This window comes from Phodopus roborovskii, unplaced genomic scaffold (genome assembly GCF_943737965.1).
Source record: "Phodopus roborovskii unplaced genomic scaffold, PHOROB, whole genome shotgun sequence".
Classification (NCBI taxonomy): domain Eukaryota; kingdom Metazoa; phylum Chordata; class Mammalia; order Rodentia; family Cricetidae; genus Phodopus; species Phodopus roborovskii.
The window spans coordinates 594,758-600,757 of NW_026125577.1; positions in this window are offsets into that span (position 1 = coordinate 594,758).

Consider the following 6,000-nt stretch of genomic DNA (forward strand, 5'->3'; position numbering starts at 1 on the left):
GCTCTGGCTATCCTGGAACTCTGTAGATTAGGCTGGCAACTCACAGAGATCCACCTGTGTTGGCTTCTGAGGTGCTGGGATTAAAACACCACTGCCCAACCATAAACAGAAATTTTTAACCTTTGCTACAAGCTTTAATTTTTAGAGGTAAATTGTAGACCTTGGTGATGATCCTTTTTTTTTTTTTTTTTGAAAACTGTTTTCAGTGTTGGGAGATGTATGTGTGCCTAAAGATTTCAGGAAATAAACATAGCTAAAGGCAGAGTTTAATATTTAGTGTTTCATAAAGTAGAACTGAGTGATCTCTTGTCTTCAAAGATTCTTCCCACAAAAATGAAAAGTGGCCCGGTGTTGGTGGTACATGCCTTTAGTCCCAGCATTCGGAAGCATCAGTATACACTTGCTCCCCATGTCATGTGCTTTGAGAAACATCTAAGCTGAAGATACCAATCTTACAGACATTGGCCATATAGTGTTAAGTGGGAGTGGTCCAGGGCAAGAGAGAGCATTGACTCCATTACGTAGGAAATAGATGTCACTGAGAAGTGTTGAAGTGGGGATGGTTTGAGACAGGGTTTCTCTGTGTAACCTTGGCTGTCCTGGAACTCACTCTGTAGGCCAGGTTGGTATTGAACACATAGAGAACTGCCTGCCCTTGCCTCCCGAGTGCTGGGATTAAAGGTGTGGGGTTGCCACCACCTACATACTTTTAATGAATAGGAACTTCAGCAAGTGACAAAGGTAGAACAAATGGGAGGTGCTAGGATTTGAACCTGGCAGTTTGGTTTCTAAGGTTGTGCTCTCAGTTACCTCTAAATTGCTTTTAAATGGTTTAAATGGAAATGGTTTGTTGGATTTTGCCAATTATAAAAGACATTTACTATAAATGGTGAAGTTGGCAAGTGGATGTAGCTCAGTGGGTCTGGGTTCAATCTTCAGCACTACAATAAGTAAACATGAATATAAAGTAGAAACAAAGTGCAGTCAACATAAAAAGTTATAAACAAGCCAGGCCTGTTACTCCCAGCTACTTGGGAACCCAAGGAGACTGGCAATCCTGGGAAATTTAGCAAGACTGTGTTTGGGCAGGAGATAGGGAATCTAAGCAGTTGAGTCACCAGTGTGTGACCTGGCTGTCTGGATTGCCAAAACTCCACAGATCAAAGCCCCTCTGTTTTATGACCTTTAGATACTGTATTGTAGCATGAATAATAAAAACCCAAAGACAGAGAAGCAAAGCAACCAGCTACCAAAGAGTTCTCATCTCTACCAATGCTCAAACCAAAGGGGAGATCCGATCTTCTGATTGCATCTCCAAACTGCACTGCCTAGATTGCACTGAGTATGTGTTCCTGTTTGCTTCCACTTTATAGTCATTTTTCCACCCAGTCATATCACCATTTCCAACTCCCTAGTGCTGGGATTAAAGGTGTGAGCTGTTTCTCTTTCAAACTAACTGACTTTCATGTGGCCCAGGATGGACTTGAACTCAGATCCATCTGTATGTCTCCTGAGTTCTGGGATTAAAGGTTTGCACTACCACTCCCTGGCTTCCACAGGGGTAGTTTTGCACTCTGATCTCCAGGCAAGCTTTATTTGTTAGATCATAAACAAAACGTCACCACACTGTATTAGTTTATGGCAGAGTTCTGGCACCAGAGAAAAAAAGTCATCTATCTTGTGTGCTTGAAGAAGACAGGACACCCTTTACCTGACACTCCACTTTTCTTTGTTCTTCAGCCATATTAAAAAAAATACAGCCCTTGCTGCTTGGATGGTATTCTTTGTTGGGACCCTTTCCCTTCAATTTTATTTTTTTTCCCCCTAAAAACATGCTGGTTGAATCCTCTGCCTTTGGAGTCTAAAGGCATTCCTTGTCATCAGTGGAACAAAATCATGGGGTCACAGGCAACAATCATTACAATTAAATTATTACAGATAAGTTTTTTTTAAAGGATTGATGCGGGATGGGTGGGTGGCCCAATAGTAGAGCATTTATTTAGCACGTACAAGGCCATGGGCATGGCAGAAAAAGCCCAATCATGATGCAGTAAATTTACTCTTTTGTTGAGTAGGTTTTTCCCATAGGCCTGGTCCAAGAGCTGCTCCAGCCCCAAACAATACACTGAGACACTGTATTAGATACAAAGCTGTTGGCCATTATTAGCATTTCTTATTGGCTAGCTCTGTCTTAAATATTAACCCATTTCTACTAATCTAAGTGTCCATGTGGTCTTGGCTTACCAGAGAGAGGGTCTGGAGTTCTACCATGTTGGACCTACATCTTGAAACTCCTCCCTACTTCCCCTCTCCTCCTAGTCTCCTAGTCCCATCTATCTTGCTTCCCTATTGGCCAACAGTGAGAAACATTCATTGGCCAATAGGAGAAACATTTACAGAATGACCTCTCCCAACACTATTCACTATGAGTGTCCATTGCCAGATGGGCAGGTGACTAACTCAGTCATCCTCATGCTGATGGGCTTTTGTATATGGTGTTTCAAACATCCATTATGGGCTCCTGCTAGTCAAGTTTCTATCAAAAAATACCACATTTCAAATCTGAAAGATTGCCAATTAAGTTTTCTTACCTATCCAATGTTAAGCTTTAGACAGTGAGTATTGCTTGGCATCATAATTATTGCTTCCCAGTAAGGGAAAATATTTTCCTTCTAAAGATCCCTTTCACTTTTCTTGGTGCTTTGCAGCTGTTAGATGGTATTCTGAGAGAGAGCAAAACTGGTACTTCCACCCCCAGTTACACACCCTTCAGAGTTGTGTTTTTAAAGTGTGTGTGGGGAGTGAATGAGAGGGAACTGGGATCGATATGTAAAATAAAAATAAATATTTAAAAAAAAGTGTGTGTGTGTGTGTGTGTGTGTGTGTTTTCAGAGGACAGAAGAGAGTTTTGCATGCCCTAGAGCTGGAGGTATAGGCAGTCATGAACTGTCTGATGTGGGTGCTGAGAACTGAATTTGGGCCCTCTGTAAGAAAAGCAAAGACATTTGTCTAGCCCCAGGTTGGTTTAATTCCCTCTTTCACTTCCTCCATTCCTCCCTCCCTCCTTCTCTGCCTTCCTCCTTTTTGAAGTATCAAGATGTATCATTTCATACATGATCCAAAGAACTGTCCTGAAAACTCAGGGACTTCACAGATACACAGAGGGGTCCAAGCAACTTGTTTAGCAGGCATGGCTTCTTACAATTTAATCCAGAAGTGGGAGGAAATTAGACTTCGGTGGCCCTCACTTGTCAAAGCCAAGCTCTTAAGATTTAGGCAAAAGGCCAGGTGTTGTGGTGCATGCCTTTAGTCCCAGCACTTGGGAGGCAGAGGCAGGCAGATCTCTGTGAGTTCAAAGCCAGCCTGGTCTACAGAGTGAGTTCCAGGACAGGCCCCAATACAGGGAAATCCTGTCTCAAAAAAACAGAAAACAAAAATATTTAGGCAAAGGGCAGGTCAATGTGTTTGGATAATTTTGCAAAAGTAGGCTTTTCTGTTCCATGTTTTTATGGTCTTTAGGTCTTGCAAACCTGGATGCATTTCTGGTGAGGCCATGCCTGGTGGATTTCTTCACCTTATATAACTATCAGTCAGCAGCCTGGATCCTGTGCCAGGGCAAACTGGAGTGCCAAGAACTATGTAGGAACACAAGGAAAGAGGAGCGCTACACAAGCAGTTGGATTGTCCTGGAGTTCACTACCATACGGGCCAAGGTTGGCCTTGAACTCACAGAGATCCTCCTGCCTCTTGCCTCCAGAGTGCTAAGATCAAAGGTGTGCACCACCATGCTGTCAGTTTTTGTTTTTGTTTTTGTTTTTTTGTTTTTTTTGACACAAAGTGCCATGTAGCCCAGTTTGGCCTGAAAATGTTATATAGCTGAAGCTGGCCTGAAACTCTTGATTCTCCTGGCTCTACCTGCTGAGCACTGGGATTATAGGTGAGTGCCATTACATTAGCTTTGCATTGCTGAGTAAATGTATATTGGGGACCTACCCTCTCAGATACAGGGCACTGAAGAACTTGGTCAGCAGACCAACCTCTGCCTTCAAGTAGGCTATTGAGGGCATCTACAGTTCCTTTGTAAGGCCACTTGAATGTGCCCAAATCCTCTTGGCAACATGAACAAGGGGACACTTCCTGGCAGGACCAAAGTTTCCAAGCTTTATAAAAAGATTTTGAGGATTCCTTGATCTGAATCTCAGATCACTAGACAGTGTCCACCAATGTAATGGTTATATCCTTGGCCCTCTCCTGAAAGTGTTTGAGGGTCCTGGACTTTCTCCTAGACCTTTGTGTCTTGGTCTGTTTGTTTGTGGCTCAGTAGAAGCAGGCACCAACCCTGTAGTTCTCATTGTCAAGATGCAGAGACCATAGGGATTGGAGGCTTCTCATTGGAATCCTTACTCATACCAGGACCACTAGTGAGAAGAGGGCATCTAAGCAAGGGAACTCATGCTGCTAAAAGGGAATGGAGGAAACAGGGATTTGCATGGTAGGCCCAGACACTTTGCTTGGTGTCACATGATCACACTGTTTCTTGTTTGGAGTGGAAGAGGAAGACAACTGTCTATAAGTATAGTAAGAGAGCCAGCCAACTACACTTAGATTTCTATACCAGTGAGAGCATCCACCTTGTAGTAACCTAAAAGAGTGAAATGTTTTTTTTTTTTTTTTTGTGTGTGTGTGTGTGTGTGTGTGTGTCTGGATCCCCTTGCATTTTACTTTTTTCTGTTCTCTTTTGTAAACTAGGTAAAATGCAAATTCCTAGATTAGGGAGAATTAAGCATAGACCATCATTTTTGTGAACATGTATTATTCATAGAAATATAAGTATATGGTACTATTATTATACAAGAAAAGAGAGGTATCTTGAAAATATCAGGACTCTGATTCTGCTTCCATTGTGTTGGCACTGTCCATCCATCAGGAAGCTAGTAATGAATGGCAGGTGTACTGATTTTAAAAACATAGGGTTGACCTATAAACCTTATTTGTCTATTATTTTTCTCTTTCCCAAAGAGCTTTTACTATCAGGCAGATGTGTGTATTTCAGAATTTCCTTGAAGAAAAATAATTCCACATGAAAATAACCTCATAACATCCCCCATCAAGTACCGAGCACTTTAGGCAGACAATGGATTATCCCTGCAATACTTAATGAATATCCTAAAATCTTCATGTGTCTAGAGGAATGGATCACATCCTGCCCTGAGCATAGGGGTAAGACTAATAGACATACCCATCCCTGCATGTGATAATTCATCCTAGGCTGTCACTATGGATAAAATAATGTCCCTTGATTCTCAGTGGGAGGAAGCTAGTCACCGAGCGCTGCATCCCTTTCCTTAGAACACAGCTTTCAATAAGGGAAAATATTTTTCCATCTAAAGAAATCATTGCTCTAAGTTCCCATAACTGATTTAGTACTTAGTTCCAAACTTTAAGTCAAATGCTGCTGTGAGTAGGATTTTCAATGTCATGGGAAATCTCCAGAATGGTGTGTAGGACAGATTGTGCACATAGGTAATATGAAATAAACACTGAGCTTAAAAATACCCTAAAATAGGAAAGTGAATCTATGCAAGCTCAGGGATTGTTTTAAAATCATTCAGCTGACTGGTGGAGGGGGAGCCTGGGGTATAGCTGGAATTGAGTTGGCCAGGTGTTGGTATTTAATAAATTTGAGTGAAGGACTAGGGGGATGCACTGTATTATTTCTTCAACTTTTGTAAATTTCTAAAATTTCCACATAAAAATTAGTCCTCCAAATCCCAACAGTGACTGTCTTCCTTCCTTCCTTCCTTCCTTCCTTCCTTCCTTCCTTCTTTTCTTCCTTCCTTCCTTCCTTCTTTTCTTTCTTTCTGCAGAGTGACTTTCTTTTGTAGGAATGACATTTGTTCATTTCTGTTTTTCTGTTGTTTGTTTTTGGTTTTTTGAGACAGAGTTTCTCTGTGTAGTCCTGGCTGTCCTGGAACTCACTCTGTAGACCAGGCTGGCCTT